Genomic DNA, 18,532 nt, shown 5'->3' with positions numbered 1-18,532 from the left:
TTATTCAATTCTCGGTAATCAATGCACACCCTCCATTTACCATTCTTTTTAGGCACAATTACCAAAGGAGAAACCCATTGGCTATCTGAAATTGGGTAAATGAAGTTTACATTCAGTAATTTTTGGAGCTCTTCTTTTACAATCTCCCTAAGATTTGGATTCATCCTTCTCTGAGGTTGTCTGATAGGTCTACTGTTTTCCTCAATATAGATATGATGGATACAAGTCTTAGGATCAATGCCTTTCATGTCGGTGTATTCCCATGCAAATGCAGCATAATGTTTTTGTAATGTTTTGGTTAGCTCTTCTTGTTGTAGTTTCTCCAAGTTTTTGTTTATGTTCAATGTCCTACCTGGAAAAATTTCAATTGTAGAGCTACCAAACTCTTCCATAGAATAGAGAGACATTTGCCTAGATGACAAGTATTCAACATTAGATTTTTCTTGAAATTGTGCATGATCATATTTTGAAGATGTTTCAAAATTTTCCAATGTATTCAAAATTTGACTATCTTCACTAATTTCTGACATAGTAAAGAGAGGTTGAATATCATCTTCATCATCAATCCATTCCTTGTCATCTATTTTTTTGATTACTTTTGCTAGAGGATACAAAGTATATTTCTTTGTTGAATTACCATCAGAAATATACATGTCACAAGATCCACAACTAATAAAAGCATTAGTTATGGCCAGCCAAAGTCTTCCTAATATGAGTGGGTGTCCTCCTAGATTATTCTTGGGAGTTAAGATCATGAAATCAATAGGATATTCCCAAGAATCTAAGGAGACCGAAATATCTTCTAGCACACTATCTGGTTTGATTACTGATCTATCTACAAGTTGCAGTAAAGTAGGTGTGTAAAGAAGATTAGGAAGTTTAAGCTGCTCCATAGTTTGTCTACTCATAATGTTTATTGCTGCCCCTAAGTCAATCAATGTATTTGGAATTTCAATTCCATTTATATGTGTCTTGACAATTGGACTCCCTGGATCCACATATTTCTGTATGGCAATTTTTCCCATCATTATGTCTGCTATTTTTCCTACCAGGTGAATTATTTTTGTTTCTTTTTCTTTTCTTCCTGGTCTTTTTATGCTCAACTCCTTTATTGTTTTGGCTAGAATGGGAATTTCTATAATGGCTTGTAGCAAAGGAATTTTGATACAAACATTCTTCAATTCATCTAGGAAATCATAGTTGGGCAACAAGATATGTTTTTCTACCCCTCTATCAATTTGTAGTCTTTCAAGAAAAGGAGGTGTAGAAGTAGATGCTGGTTGCTCAATGATAGGATTTGTGTTCATTGGTTCTTTTTGTTTTCCTTTTTCGATGTTTTGGTTTTGGAGAGAAGTTTTTTCAAAACTTTTATTGACTTTTAGAGAATCTTCCTCAAAAGTGTCTTGTTCTTGAATAACTATAGAAGGTCTTTCCTTTTCTAATATCCTTCCAGATCTTAGTTGAACATCATTAAGATCTAGAGGAGCAATCATGTAAGTTGGAAATTGTTGTCCCTCTACCATGTAAGCATTCTGAGGGTTTTTATTGTTGGGGTTTGGTAATGGTTGGGCAGGTAGCTAATTTGGTTTCTATTGAAATGGCAGCAAGAGTTGAGGATTTTGACTTTGTTGTGGAGGTTGTTGTGGAAATGGCAATCAAAGTTGAGGGTTCTGATTTTGAAGTTGTTGCTGCTGATTTTGTTGCTGATTATGTGGGGGAGGAAAATTTTGATAAGATGGAGGATATTGATAATGTTGAGCAAATCTCCCATAAGGATTTTTTACTCCTTGTGCCCACGGTTGAGATTGAAACTGAGATTGAGGTTGAGGCCAAGGTTGCTACCAAGGATTCCAGTTTGGTGGGGGCTGAAGATACATTTGATTGTTGAATCCATGATTTTGTGGCCCTTGCCAAGGTCTTCTAGCAACAAAACAAAGAGTGTCTGTAGAATTTGGGACTGCTTCCTCTTGAAATACAACCTTAAGACCTGGGATTGAGGGACAACCCTTGGTCTCATGACTTTCTGAACAAATCATACAAGTTTCTACAATTTTTGCATCTAAAGGAAATTCCCTTAGAGCATGTTTTTTTCTGCATTTTGGACAAAAAATGGCTAAAGCATCAGCCTCTGTTTTCTGCTTGTTTTGAATTTTAAGGGTGTCTAGTTGCTCACTAAGGCTCCCTAAAATACCAGTTTTAAACTCATCAAGCGTATTGCCAATTTCTGCCCTACCTACAGATCCTGTTGTAGATTTGTTTACTCTAACAAGAGAAGGATCTCTTGGCCCTTTCCCTATTTTAGAGATGAACACACAATTCTCCTATATCATTCAATGGGAGTTGAGAAACATCTTCCTTCCCCATCATGTTAAGGGTATCTATCCACTCATCTCTAATGGCCTTTAATAAAAGAGCTGTCAAGGTTTCTTCATCTAAATCATTCATTTTTGCTCTTTTCAAATTATAGTTGAACCTCTCAATCAAATCTTCTAAGTTTTCATCCTCTCTTTGGATCATTTTGAATACTTCGTCTTTGTGATTAGTAGGCATGCAATAATCCAAGTACCTATCCAAAAACGTTTTTTTCATATCATTCCAAGTTCTAATGGACTGAGTAACTAACCCCATAAACCATTTCAAAGCACCTCCTTTTAGTGTTGAAGGAAACAATTTGAGTTTTTGAGAGTCCTCTAGATAATCATAGGTTCTGCATAAGACTTCAAACTTAAATAAAAATGTTTCAGGATCCTCACTTCTCAACCCATGGAAGTTAGGGAGGATAGAAGGTGAGATGTTTTTCATTGTGGCATTTGTTTCCTCATCCACTATAGGGAATCCAAAAGAGTTATCTATTTCCCTATTTCCTCTACCTCCTCCATTGTTTCCTCTACCTCCTCCATCATTTCCTCTACCTCTCCCTCTACCCCCTCCTCCAAACAGTGAGAATTTTCCATCTTGTTCTTCTTCTGCCATTATAGTTTCTTCAGAGTCAGTATAGGGTTCAACCTGTAAGGTTACTTCCTCTAGTTCTTCTATTAATGGAATATGGGAGAGAGTTTCTACTTCTTCTTCCTCACCAGGTGTTCCTAATTCTTCAATTACAATGTGCTCTCCTGTGGAGGTGAAAAAGGCTCTTCCTACTGTTGGAGATTCAAATTTTTCCTCTCCTAAGACTGCCTTGGTAGATGAGGTAGGAGATTCTGTTGATTGGATTTCTGCCTTTGGAATTCCAGGAGTCCTATGGCTGGGAGTATGAGTTTGGGATGGAGGTGTGTCTTTTCTTGTTCTTGGTGGAGTAGGTGGAGTTGTAGGAATTGAACTTCTGCCCCTAGCTATAAATCTACCCCTAGAGTCTCTTTCTCTATGCATGTCATTTTATTTTTAATGTAAGAGATAAGGCTACCTAGTTACCCTTCCCCGCCAACAGCGCCAAAATGTTTGGTTAATTTAGTGTCCTAAATTGCTTTACGTAAATTATCAATCCGGGTATCGTAAATTGATGAAGTGTAGTGCACTGTTTGTGCTAGATGGCCCTTATTAATTCATTTTTTTTGTGTTTTATGTTGTTTTGGTCCTTTAATCCCTAATAATTTACAATGTAACTAACAAAATCTTAAATCTAATTTCTGTAAAGACTGCTAAGAACCTAAAGAAATGAGAATTAAAAGAGCTTAAGTAAGATTTGGAAGCAAAGTTTACTCAAGAAATGAAAATAGAGTTTCTATTTCTGCTCTTATCATTATTTCCAAATCATGAACTAAAAACTAAAAAGTAAAATTGCAACCACTGTTTAATCAATTACAGAAACAAAACTAAATGAGATACTAAAACTGAAGTGAAATTGCGACTAATGTCTAATCTATTATGGAAACAAAACGAAATGAAATACTAAAAGTGAAAGTGAAATTGCAATTAATGTCTAATCTATTATGGAAACAAAACTAAATGAAGTGCTTAGTTACTTTGCCTCTCAATTTTGGGAGAAAAACCTCCTTGTGATGACATTTTGAGGAATTATGTACTTCATTATTCTAAGAGAAGATAAATGCAAAAATGCAGAAAAGACTCATTGCATGAATGAAGGATTCAACCACTTAGTTTAAGATGAGTTATCAACTAGAAGGGCTCTTCAGAAACATTCATTAACACCATGAGTCGATAAACTAGTAATAAAATGGCAAGAACAATAATGGCACTAATCAGTTCTAATTGAAAACTTAAAGACTAGTGAAATAGTAAATGAAACAAACTACATTACACTATTGAATTTCAAATTCTAACTACTGATAAAAACTTGAAAGAAATTTAAACAAAAAGAAGCTATTCTGCATTAGTAAGAAAATGACAAAAATTGCATTATAAACAAGGTTAGTATGAAAATGATTATGAACACTGTGAGAGGAAATGATGAATTTACAGTTTAACTATAAAGGACAAAACAAAATGAAATAAAACCTCAGTCAGTGCAGGGGCCCTCTGCAACTGATCAGGTTATGAGTGCTTAATCAATCTCCAAGAAACTCTTTCAGATATCCATAAAACACACGGTCTTCATATTAAAAATAGGAAATGAGTTTTCCAAAATTACAGAACATTAGTCTGAGCTGAATACGTGAGAAAATTTGAACTCCTTCTGAGTTCTTTACATAGGTATTTATAAGAAAATTATGCAACTATTTGTGGAGAAAAATAAGCTACAGCCAAAAACATGTAGAAGACAGGCACACATAATTTCTTCCTCGGCTGTTGAAGTCATAAATCCAAGATGGTGGCTGTTGGATTTGGTTGCACAAATGGCTTTTGGAGTCCATAGGCTCAAGAAGTTGTTTTGGATAACGCTTCCCATCACTGTGAAACATGTTGATTATCCACGTAATAGAGTCCTATTGCCTTCGGTCTCTACGTTTGACTTCTCCATTGACTGGAGTCTTGTACCATCTTTCTTGTTTACCTGGGCTAGGTGAATAGGACACAGTCCATGTCATGATGATTTCCAAGCTGCCCATGTAGTTAGTTTCTCCTTCTGACACCTGGAACATGTTAAAGCATGGAAGTAGCTGCGGAACAGCGGATTAGCTGCAGAATAGGCTGCGTTCCGTAGTTAAAAGACAAAAACTTATTCAAATAGCAAAACATAAAATCATAACATGTAAATCACTAGATGTCATCCTTAAGGCAATATATACTGGTCATTGATGATAAGAATGCATTTTCTTTATGGAAAAACAAAGAAAAAGGATGAGAGGAGTTGCTAAGGAAATAGTAGTTTTGAGGCTCAACAGTACCATCGAGAATATATCGGGAGACCCCACTAGGTTTCTATCCTTTAGCCACAGGTAACCAAGTCATCTGCCTTGTAAACGTGATACACCGAACACATCATTCAGGGAGATCAGCCATCATATGTTAAGTCCTTGGTTTGAGCTAAGGTGTATATAATGGTTCACGGATACTTGGTAAACCCTCTTGCCTAGTATAACCCTTTTTGATTTTTTCAAGTTATAAAATTAACTGCCAACGATAATATGTCAAACCCATGCAGTTGCTTATTGGCCTCACATTGAGTAATTCCTTGTAAATTTTAATTATAAAGCCCTCAACGAAATCATCTTTTCTCCTTTCTCTTTTAAGCGAAAGTCATCGTGGCTGAACCATTGTGTTCACCTCATCATTCCCCTTCATCATCTGATACTGAAGGGTCATCACAAGGAGTTCATCCTAAACTTTCACAGTCACTTGAAGCTCAAGGCTTTGAACTTAGAATTTTCCCAAGTATCCAACCCCTTGCTTCTCGTCCCCCACCTCGAGGCTCATCGTTGTCTTAGGAGTCTAATCCAGAAACCCCTGACAGCCCATAGAGGTTTGCTTTATACCCTCTGAATCCACTCTTTGATCCATTTGTGATATCTCCTCAACAACCTTATAGTCCATACAACAATCCTGGTGTTCCTTTGGAGTTATCTCCTCATCCATCTAGATTCCTCCTCGCTAACTGTTTCCACCTATGGATTCAGAAGGTGAATTTCCAACCTCTCCTCGAGGTCCTTTGGAAGTCTCGGCTACTCACACTCCTAGTGTTGATAATGATTCTGAATGCGACTTTTTTCCTGAAGGTTTTCCTTATGTAGAAAGAGTTCTATCTCAACCACTTCCTGAAAATAGTGGGCCTATGCTTCCACATGGTTTTACCACCTCGACTCAACTAGTTTCAGGAACTCCTAGTGCTTCTTTGTTATACCAAAATCTAATTGGTCATCGAATGCTATGCCTACTTCTGGTCCATTTATTCCTAACATGACCTCTCATATCCCTGTACAAACTGCCATTACTTCAGTTCTGATTCAACTGACAGTTTCGGTTTATATGTCTGTAAGTTTCTCAACTCCCCCATAAATTGGAAAAAATGTACCACCACCTCATTCGCATCATGGGAGGAAAAATCCAAACATTCCTCTTGTCTCAAGTGGAACCCATGTGACTGGTTCACAACCTCACATGGTTGTAGTGAGTCCACTAGTTGGTGGTATTCCTAATCTGGCTTAATCATCTATTCTAGCTGGAGAAATTAATGTCCAATATCAACAGGCTTATTAAGCCCATATACCCTTTCAATACTCTTATGTTCCATATGGTTCACAAGAACTTAAAAATCCACCTTATTTTTCACAAGTAGGTCCTCATGTGTAACCTGGTCAAAATCGTATTCCCGGTGCATATGGTCAAATCCCAATTGGAACTTATTAGTACCAACAAGGAATTCCTCAAGGAAGTATTCAACAACAACCATTATAGTAGCAAGGGAAACCTTTGCAACAACAGGGGAAAACTTTGTAGCAGTTTGCAACAGAAAACACAGTTTGTCCAACAAGCGAATCAACCCTTGTATCTACAAGGTCAACCATTGCAGCAACAAACCCAACCTTTGTATCGATTTCGAGCCATAAAAAGGGTCTTTTTCACCTCTAATTACCTCACATTAACTTGTCAATCCAGGAACAATTTGTTATTTCAAAGAGTGTACTCAGTTTGAGGCTTTCATTTGCCAGAGTAATGTTAGTAGTATAGTGCTTAGAATACAAGACTAAACGGATGCTTAAAACAAGATCTACTTACAACAAAGCACTTTAAAGCATAAATCATGCATTCGGAAAACTAAGCGGTTTATCAGTCAAGGGCCCAGCAACAGTAACTCATCCCTCTGTAAACTGATGTAATTAAACATAATCAAGGAATAGATCATCAATCTGGGAACTAGACAACAAATGTCAACGCCCACTACAGTTTCAGATCGTTCTACACACCAAAGCAATGAGAACGAAAATAACAGGAAATGGAACAGCAACTAGGAAATGGAACAAAAACTAAGAAATGGAACAGCAACTAGGAAATGGAACAACAACTAAGAAATGGAACAGCAACTAGAAAATGTAACAACAACTGATTCTTATAAACAACAACACTTTAATCTACAGGAATAAGTGCAGCAATCGTATCCTACAGAAATCAGATAGCAATCTTTACTCTAGGAATAAATCGGACAGCACACGGAAATAGAACGACAACTGATTAGTAATGAAATATAGAACAACACTTGGAACCAAATGTAAATGCACAATAAACTAAGATAAATAACACACATGGCACACCTTAGTATTGAGAAAAATAGTAATCTGATTTCGGTACTACAAATATCAATCTTAGTTATAAAGAATAACGATTGTAATTCGTAATGGAACAGCAATATCAGTTGAATCAGCAATCGCAATTAAATGTAATCTATAGATGAATACAGTAATACCAATTTATGACTGTTACAACATGGGTACTCTGTAATTGAACAACAATAGCATTCTGTAAAGACCGGCAATGTTATATTAATGATTAAAGGAACAACAATGCATTAGAGAGTTAGAATGAACAATCCGACATTCCTGTCACAGAGAACGATATTACTCAGTTGAACATGAATCAAATATAACAGAGTCGTGATGTAAAATAACAAAACACATCAGATTACCGAACAAAGCTGATAATGAAAACCACACATGAACTAAAGATAATGATACAGGAGCAAGTGTTCCACTAGGGCCGGGCCCTTAGCCTCCGGGGACACACCGCTTGAGATTATTCCAGGATAAAAGATGGAACAACAACCAGATTTATATTAAAGCATCAAAATAGAGTTACAGCGGATCACTCCTCGATGAGAGTCGATGATCAAAGTCTCAAATACAAAGAAAAGTTACATAGAAAAAATAACAGCAGATCCTCACTTGGGCTAGCAGTGCTGCCCATTGTTATAACAGCTAAAGCGGAGATATCAAGGATGCAAAAATAGTTAAGGCAGCAATCCCTCAGGATCAAAGGATCCTGAGGGATTCGCCAAACTGTTAATTCCCAATTATCCGTTTGTTTTCTTGCACCAAGTCGATATCTCCTTTTCCTTTCCTTGGCTGATATGTTTTAATTTAGATTGCCTTGTTTGCATATGGTTCCCCGCCAAAGGGACAACAATTAACTTGGCCTTGTCTTTTTCTTTGGAACGGCAATCTTTCGTTTTTCCCTTTTCCTGCATAAGAAATAGCAATTATTAGTGTTTTCGTGTTGTGTATAAATCCTATAGATTTTGTCATGATTTCTTATTATCTACCTAGTTCATGATGCAAAGAGGTTACGAGTTCTAAAGAAAAGATGACAAAATAATCAATAAAAACATACCTTCTTCAGTACTCCACACACCCCCCTGCTTACCCTTTTTCATGCCCTCATGAAAACATTGTAGTTGACATGTAAGGCAGTGAGAGAGTAGGCTGGAGATGGGATCTCATGTGGTGGTCTACAACCATGATGCCTAACTAGGTGTTCAAAAAGATGGTCTGTCTGACCCTCAGGCATCTCATATAGGGCTTGGTATCCAGGTGCAGGGTGCCAAATAATCGGACTTCGAAACCTATATCCTAACCAAGATGGCCCTGCCCTCAAGATAATTTCGCCATAGAGGTTCAAGCGATTGGTAGCTAATTTAAAGTTCTCATAATTAAATGGTTCCCTGAGTTGAATATTCGGATTAGAAATCTAATATCGAAATTTAGCAGCATCAATGTGTTGGAAATAATACTGAAAGGGGGGGGGGGGGGGTGAATCAGTATTATCAGATCAATCAAACTTTTTCAATGCTCAGAAACATATACGCTACTTCAGTTAAGTGAACCAGCGTGTACACGCTACTGTGACTAAATAAAACAACGTATAAGAAGAAAACTCATAATTTAGTTAGCTTATTCTTCAGTTAAGTGCATCAGGACATTATTCACCACATTAACAGTAAACAAGTGCAGTATAACAGAACAGATCAAAAGCCACACACATGAACACCAAGATATAAGGTGGAAACCCAATGTGGGTGAAAACCACCTGCTGCAAGTTGTCTCTATCTTTCTTTAATATGAAACTTCAGTTTACAATCTTTTTGTACTGGTGCAGCCTTATACCAGTACGCAGGCTACAACCTGCAGAAGGCTACAACCTTCTCTTGTTCTCCAAACTTCCTTGGAAGGGAGCTCCAACCCCCTTTGCTCTTGTACTAGCCAAGATACTAGTACGTAGGTGCTGACCTACAATCTTCTTTCTTTCAGGTACCACTTTTCATACATTTTCAGACTGGATATTCCTGAAGCACAACATTACAATCTGAAGACCACAATTCATTCACCTTTCATAACAGATCATTGAAGCATAAAACAACCAAACTTTGAATCACTGAATCACTGAACCCTGTCAATCACCAGTTACCAGAACACAGAGCAGACTACAGAACTCTACAATAACAGTCAGACCCAACTGTAAACCCAAAATCAAGCTTCAAAAGATATACGCTACTTCAATGAGAAAAACCCGCGTATACACGCTCTTTTATCGAAGCCAACCTGCGTACAGATCTAAAAATAAACTCTCTCAATTTGCAGCTGTACCAGACATCAGTTAGACCCAGAACATAACATTGCGACAGTATGCAGATCTAGAAATACACATAATCAACCATATCATGATAGTGCATTTCAAACCATTAGATCCCGATCTATACTTAGATCTAGTCTTCCATCAACCGATGTGATCTCTCCTTGGCTTAGATCAAGCAACCCAGAACCTGCATATCAGATCTCTTTCTTTTTCAGATATTCAAGCCTTTTCAAAAGATGATCTTGCCTAATGATCTTCTTCTCCTTATATAGCCTTAGGCCTTGCTCAATACCAAGAGCCAAAACCATAGAAATCCAAAACCATCAACTTCAAAACTAGAGATCTACACGACTGTCGAGGTACTTTGGTCCAAAGACATGGGCACAAGTACCGAGGACTAACTACCATGGACCAAAAGGAAACTTCCCGACATATACGCACTTTTCTGTTCATTCATCTGCGTGTATACGCGACTTATTATATAACTCTCCTGCGTATACGCGACTTACTATGCATATCACCAGCGTGTATACGCAACTTGGACTTAATTAACCTGCGTATATGAGATTTCTTCTTCATTCTGTAGACTGAACGGAGGTCTGTCATCAAAGAGAGTTGCCGTCATCAAAGAGAGTTGCCATCAAGGACAACACCTGTATCATAGCGCCATACCTGAGCCAAAATGCCAACAATCTCCCCCTTTGGACTTGATGGCAACCTTCAGATCCTTAGAATCATTCTCCCCCTTTGTCATCAAGGGCAAAGGGCTGTGCTCCCCCTGAGAACATGCTGATACCTCTGCTTGGCTGTGCTGAAACATGCTCCCCCTGACTGTAGGCAAGATTTGCAAAAGATGATCTTCAACAAGAACCAAGACTTATACACCATAAGGGACCTTTCTATCACCAAAAAAAAACTCACTACATACATCCATACTCCCTACCAAGAGGGGACACATCAGAAACAATCAATTATATTACATCATTCATCCCAGGCATAGTGGGGAAACCAACATAGGCCGTTACATGACCTTGACACCATAAAAGAGATATCACAAGAGAGATACATGACATAGAGACAACAGATCTAGACCAAGACTTATGAAAGTCACCAGCAGCATATGATAAACATCTTTTTAGATCAGCAACCAGGATTTCTTTCTGAGCTCCTTTTCCTGAAATCAACAACCAAAACATCTGAATGCCAACAATGCTTTATGAGACTGTTAAGCTGCTCCCCCTGAACCTGTGCCTGCTGCACCCCCTGAAACTGTGCCTGAAGAATTCTGACATACCCATTGCTGTTCAGAACTCTAGAGTTTGCCCTTGCTGTTCAGAACTTCATATACGCGATTTCTCCTGCATGAAACTGCGTATGTACGTGGATATACTTTCTGCAACAAGCGTCCAACATACACGCGACTTACCCCGCATAAATCGGCGTATATACGCGGATATCCCTTCCGTAACCTGCGTATACCAACTTTTCTGTAAACAAACTTCAACAGCAGGATGAAGCATCAACTACTCCCAGCTTTTGTCTGAATATTCAAAAGTTTCCCTGGGCAGTGGTTTTGTGAGAATATCAGCAACTTGTTCCTTAGAAGGAACATACTCCAACTTGACCTTATGCTTAAGCACTTGTTCCCGAAGAAAATGGTACTTGATTGGTATGTGCTTGGTCTTTGAGTGCATGACTGGATTCTTTGAAATGCTGATTGCACTTGTATTATCACATAAGATAGAAACTGGTGGAGTGCAAGTGATTTGAAAGTCCTGCAAGGTCTGCATCATCCAAAGAAGTTGTGTGCAACAAGATGCTGCAACCACATATTCTGCTTCAGCTGTAGATAAGGCAATCGAACTCTGTTTCTTGCTGAACCAAGATACTAATCTGGAACCCATGAAGAAAGCACCACCACTTGTGCTTTTCCTATCATCCACACTTCCAGCCCAATCTGCATCTGTGTAAGCATGAAGAGTGAGATCTGTATTTCTAGGATACCATAAGCCATAGTTTTGGGTCCCTTGAAGATACTTGAAGATTCTTTTGACTGCCTGAAGATGAGTTTCCTTTGGGTTGGCTTGAAATCTTCCAACAATTCCTACTGCATGTGTAATATCTGGTCGGGTACCTGTCAAATAAAGCAAACTCCCAATCATGGATCTATAAGTGGGTTGGTGAACTACTGTTGATTCATCATTTGCACTGAGGCTGCATCCTGTAACCATGGGTGTACATACTGGCTTTGACTCTTCCATGCCATACTTCTTCAAGATCTGCTTGAGGTATTTGGTTTGAGACAAGAAGATACCTCCTTCATTTTGTTGATTTGCAATCCAAGAAAATATGTCAATTCTCCAAGTAGTGACATTTCGAATTCTTTCTGCATAACCGAGGCAAAGTTTTGACTCATAGTCTCTTCATTGCTGCCAAAGATAATATCATCTACATAAACAACAAGAATTAGCAATTTGTTATTTTCAACTTTTATATAGAGATTGCTATCTGCTGATCCTTTTGAAAAGCCTTGTTGGTGAAGATATTTGTCCAACCGATAGTACCAAGCCCTTGGAGCTTGTTTGAGTCCATAGAGAGCCTTTTTCAATCTGCATACAAGGTTTGGATCATTCCCAAGAATGAAACCATCTGGCTGCTCAATATATACTTCTTCTTCTAAGTCTCCATTCAGAAAGGCTGATTTCACGTCCATTTGAAAAACCTTGAAGTTTTGAAAGCTTGAGAGAGCAAGGAACATTCGGATGGCCTCAAGTCTTGCCACAGGAGCAAAGGTCTCTTCAAAATCTATTCCTTCTTGCTGTGCATACCCTTTACAAACAAGTCTGGCCTTGTTTCTAATTACTTCTCCATTTTCATTTAATTTATTCTTGAAGACCCATTTTGTTCCTATCACATTCTTATCTTTTGGTCTAGGAACTAATTCCCAAGTGTTGTTCTTTTCGATTTGCTCAAGTTCTTCATCCATTGCTTTGACCCAACATTCATCTTTGCATGCCTCTTTCACATTTTGTGGTTCAGTGGAGGAGAGTAATGCCAAGTAGCTTGAAGCTTCTGCAAGTGTCCTTCTTGTTTGTACTCCTGCTTCTTTCTGCCCCACAATCTGAGTTTCTGGATGATTCTTTTGAACATATCTGGATGGAGTCTTCTCTTCTATTCTTGTCTGCTCCTCTGGTTCTTCTTGAGATTCTTCTTCTTCTTGAGGTTCTTCTTCTTCATCATTCCGCCTTTGAGAGTAGCCTTCATCTTCTTCAATGTCTTCATGATGAACTTGCCTAGGAATATATCCCTTCTCATCAACCACTACATCAATACTGTCAACAATTCTGCCAAGTCTTTTATTGTAGCACTTGTATGCTTTGCTATGTGGAGAATAACCAAGAAGAATGCCCTCATCTGCTCTTGGTTCAAGTTTGCCAAGTTGCTCATCAGTATTCTTAATATAACATTTGCTCCCAAAGATTTTGAAGTGCTTCACGGAAGGAGTTTTACCACTCCAAAGCTCATGAGGTGTTTGAGTGCTGTTTACTCGGACATTTGTTTTGTTAAGAATAATAACAGCAGCATGTGCAGCTTCACCCCAGAAGGTTGCAGGAGTACCTGATTCATCGAGCATAGCACGAGCCATTTGTTGGATAGTTCTGTTCATTCTTTCCACAACCCCATTTTGCTGAGGAGTTCTAGCTGTAGAGAATTCTCTTCTTATCCCATGTTCATCGCAGAAATCGAAAAATTCATTTGAGGTGAACTCCCCACCTCTGTCAGATCTGAGGCACTTAATTTTGTGTCCTGATTCATTTTCAACCAATGCTTTGAAGGATTTGAATTTTTCGAATGCTTCATCTTTGTGCTTCATAAGCCCTAACCAAACAAACCTTGAGAAATCATCAATGAATAATATAAGATATTCTTCTCCTCGAGGTGTCCTTTTCCTAAATGGACCACATACATCTGTATGGACTAGCTCAAGAGGCAAGCTAGCTGATCCTTCCTTCTCTGGAAAGTTAGTTCTGGTTTGCTTTCCAAACTGACAAGATTTGCATATGGTGTTGTCTGGAATTTTGATATCTGGAAGATCGCGAACTGCCTGATATTTGCATGCTTTCCTTATTTGTGAGAAGCTTAGATGTCCCAACCTTCGATGCCATAACCAGTGCTCTTCATCCTTGCTAAGATAGCATTTTTTTTGTCCTTCTTCAAATATGTACAGATTATTTGGAGTTCTTTTGCCTTTGAGAACTGTTTTACCTGTATCAAGATCACGAACAAGACATCCATTCGATCTGAAAATAACCTCAGTTTTTTGATCACACATCTGGCTGACACTTAGTAGATTATGCTTCAATCCATCAACATACAAAACATTTCCAGCCTTGACCTTTTCTTTGAAAGGAGCAATACCTTTTCCTTTTATAGTTGCAGGAGTATCATTTCCAAAAGAAACTTTCTTTCCCTTTTCTAAAGTAGAATAAGATTCAAGTTTTTCTTTATCACCTGTCATATGTTTCGAACATCCACTGTCAATGTACCATAGATTTTCCTGTCCTTCTGCATAAAATGCTATCCCACATCTTTCTGTTTGAGGTTCCTTTATTCTCCATGTTTTGGTGCTTGTGGCTTGTTCCTTTTTCTCCTGAAACCTGCTCCTGCATTCAGAGTCTTCATGACCAAAATTATTGCAAATAGAACATTCAACTTCATTTTCAAGAACCGAAAAGTTGTTATAGGTCCTTTTTGTAATCCCTGTCATACTTCTTTGTTTTTGAGCTTCCCTAGTCATGATTGTTTTATATGCAACACATTGAGCTGCTTTGTGACCAAAGTTATGGCAAGAAAAGCATTGTCCATTGAAGAAGCTTCTGCGGTTATTGAATCTACCAGCCAACTGATTGTAATTTCTATTTTCATCTATTCTTGAACCAAACTGAGAAGATTTTACCTGTGGCTGGTTGTAGCTTTTGTTCACCCTTAAGATGGATTGTCCCTGATAGTTTCTGTTTGTAATTCGTCCCTGCTTTACCTGATTATCTTCATTGTTCTTCTGCTCATTTCTTCTTGCTGCATCAAGATAACTTTTTGAGGTGGATGCTTGAGAGGTTTCTCCATTATAGCCCAAACCTGTCTTGTTTAGAGGAGACCGCTGCACATTGATAATCTCATCCAAAGTTTCAGATCCTTTGACAAACTTAAGATTAATAGCTTTTGTTTTCTCAATTTCTTTTCTGAGACCAACAATTTCACCTTCTAGTTTTTCAAGATGTTTTTCCTTTTCATCAATTTGAAATTGCAAAGTATCAATGATCACATTCTTTTCTTCTATGCATCTCTTGAGTCTAGTAATTTCATCATAGAGATTATCCACATCTACAGCATCCTCATAATCATCATCTTCAAATGCCATTAACAGCTTATATTTATTACCTTGTTCATCTTCATCACTGTTTGATAAGCCATCACTATCTTCATGGGTGTAGTAGCTTTTCTTATTTGCACTTTGTTTCTTGTTCCATCTAGCAGGTTCTTTTCCTTTATCCTTATAAGGACATTTTGCAGCATAATGACCTACTCTTCCACAAGCAAAGCATTTGAAAGGTAGCTTACCTCTGAACCTTCCAGAACCCCTTTGAAGATTTCTGACAAAATTTGATTCTTCTTCCTCTTCTTCTGGAACATGGCTTGCTTCATAGTAATCTTCTTTTCCTGATGCCTTAAAAGCAGCTTCCCTTCTGTCTGATGGACCTCCCTTTCTCATTTCATAAGCAGTTAGAATTCCATGTAGCTGAGACATAGTGAGAACACGGAGATTTTCCTTTTCTTCTATTGCAGATACTTTAGATTCAAACTTGGGGGATAATGATCTTAGAATCTTTTGAACTACTATAGTCTCTTTTATTTCTTCACCCAAACTTTTCATACAATTAACAATCTCATCTACCCGAAGAAAATAATTAGCCACACTTTCATCATTATACATCTTGAGAGTCTCATATTGAATCCTGAGAGTTTGAAGTTTAGCTTGTTTTACCTGTTCATCTCCTTCATAGCTAGTGATCATTTTGTCCCATATCTCTTTTGCTGATTTGAAGTGCATGACCTTCATGAATTCTGTTTGGGATATACTTCCTAATAGAGTACTGACTGCTTTTGCATTTGTTTCATACTGCTTTTTCTCAGCTGGATCTGTAGGAGTAGCTGAAGGAAAAGCATAGCCTATTTCTACAATGTTCCAAACTTCTGTACCAAGAGATTGAAGATATGCAGTAACTCTTACCTTCCAATAATTGAAATTAGTCCCATCAAAAATCGGTGGCCTGATTGATGCTTCTTTCTCGTAGTTGCTCATGATGAATGATCTACCTTCAAGCGATCAAGCTTCTCTGAAGGACCGGCTCTGATACCAATTGTTGGAAATAATACTGAAAGGGGGGGGGTGAATCAGTATTATCAGATCAATCAAACTTTTTCAATGCTAAGAAACATATACGCTACTTCAGTTAAGTGAACCAGCGTGTACATGCTACTGTGACTAAATAAAACAGCGTATAAGAAGAAAATTCATAATTTAGTTAGCTTATTCTTCAGTTAAGTGCATCAGGACATTATTCACCACATTAACAGTAAACAGGTGCAGTATAATAGAACAGATCAAAAGCCACACACATGAACACCAAGATATAAGGTGGAAACCCAATGTGGGTGAAAACCACCTGCTGCAAGTTGTCTCTATCTTTCTTTAATATGAAACTTCAGTTTACAATCTTTTTGTACTGGTGCATCCTTATACCAGTACGCAGGCTACAACCTGCAGAAGGCTACAACCTTCTCTCGTTCTCCAAACTTCCTTGGAAGGGAGCTCCAACCCCCTTTGCTCTTGTACTAGCCAAGATACTAGTACGTAGGTGCTGACCTACAATCTTCTTTCTTTCAGGTACCACTTTTCATACATTTTCAGACTGGATATTCCTGAAGCACAACATTACAATCTGAAGACCACAATTCATTCACCTTTCATAACAGATCATTGAAGCATAAAACAACCAAACTTTGAATCACTGAACCGTGTCAATCACCAGTTACCAGAACACAGAGCAGACTACAGAACTCTGCAATAACAGTCAGACCCAACTGTAAACCCCAAATCAAGCTTCAAAAGATATACGCTACTTCAATGAGAAAAACCCGCGTATACACGCTCTTTTACCGAAGCCAACCTGCGTACAGATCTAAAAATAAACTCTCTCAATTTGCAGCTGTACCAGACATCAGTTAGACCCAGAACATAACATTGCGACAGTATGCAGATCTAGAAATACGCATAATCAACCATATCATGATAGTGCATTTCAAACCATTAGATCCCGATCTATACTTAGATCTAGTCTTCCATCAACCGATGTGATCTCTCCTTGGCTTAGATCAAGCAACCCAGAACCTGCATATCAGATCTCTTTCTTTTTCAGATATTCAAGCCTTTTCAAAAGATGATCTTGCCTAATGATCTTCTTCTCCTTATATAGCCTTAGGCCTTGCTCAATACCAAGAGCCAAAACCATAGAAATCCAAAACCATCAACTTCAAAACTAGAGATCTACACGACTGTCGAGGTACTTTGGTCCAAAGACATGGGCACAAGTACAGAGGACTAACTACCATGGACCAAAAGGAAACTTCCCGACATATACGCACTTTTCTGTTCATTCATCTGCGTGTATACGCGACTTATTATATAGCTCTCCTGCGTATACGCGACTTACTATGCATATCACCAGCGTGTATACGCAACTTGGACTTAATTAACCTGCGTATATGAGATTTCTTCTTCATTCTGTAGACTGAACGGAGGTCTGTCATCAAAGAGAGTTGCCGTCATCAAAGAGAGTTGCCATCAAGGACAACACCTGTATCATAGTGCCATACCTGAGCCAAAATGCCAACACAATGGCAAGGTCTTTAATAGTGAAAAAGTATTCTATTCCTTGCTGATTGATGGTTGTATGAATGGGTCCTAATTCTTCAATCACGCCTGGAGTCCTCATGAGATTCCTATGTTTCCTCCATAACTGCACTGGATTTCTAGGCTCAGCTCTTACCCATAAATCTAATCCATTTTCTTGTCTTTGGAAGGCATTATAGGCTATAAGCCATTTAATTTGATGAACCCCAAATGAAATAAATGCCTGCAATTGGATATCCCCAATGAATGGGCCAGGGTTCTGCTCTATCTCTTGATCTAACACAAGGTTATGCAGATAGAATTCACACAATAATCTTTGAACCTTTACTCCATAGTGATTACAACAATTTATAAAATCATCAATAGTATTAATTGTTGGAAATAATACTGAGAGGGGGGGTGAATCAGTATTATCTAATTCTTTTAATAAATCTTCCTTATTTGATCTTTGAATTATTTTTGCATGTCAGTACCATAAAATAATGAGCATGAACAAAGAAAACAGATAGTCACACCAAAGAACACAAGATGTAAGGTGGAAACCCAATGTGGGTGAAAACCACCTGCTGCAATATGTCTCTATCTTCTTTCAAATTAGAA

This window comes from Pinus tabuliformis, chromosome Q (genome assembly GCF_031772625.1).
Source record: "Pinus tabuliformis cultivar Carrire ecotype Pingquan chromosome Q, CPIR1, whole genome shotgun sequence".
Lineage (NCBI taxonomy): Eukaryota > Viridiplantae > Streptophyta > Pinopsida > Pinales > Pinaceae > Pinus > Pinus tabuliformis.
This window is presented reverse-complemented; position numbering follows the sequence as displayed.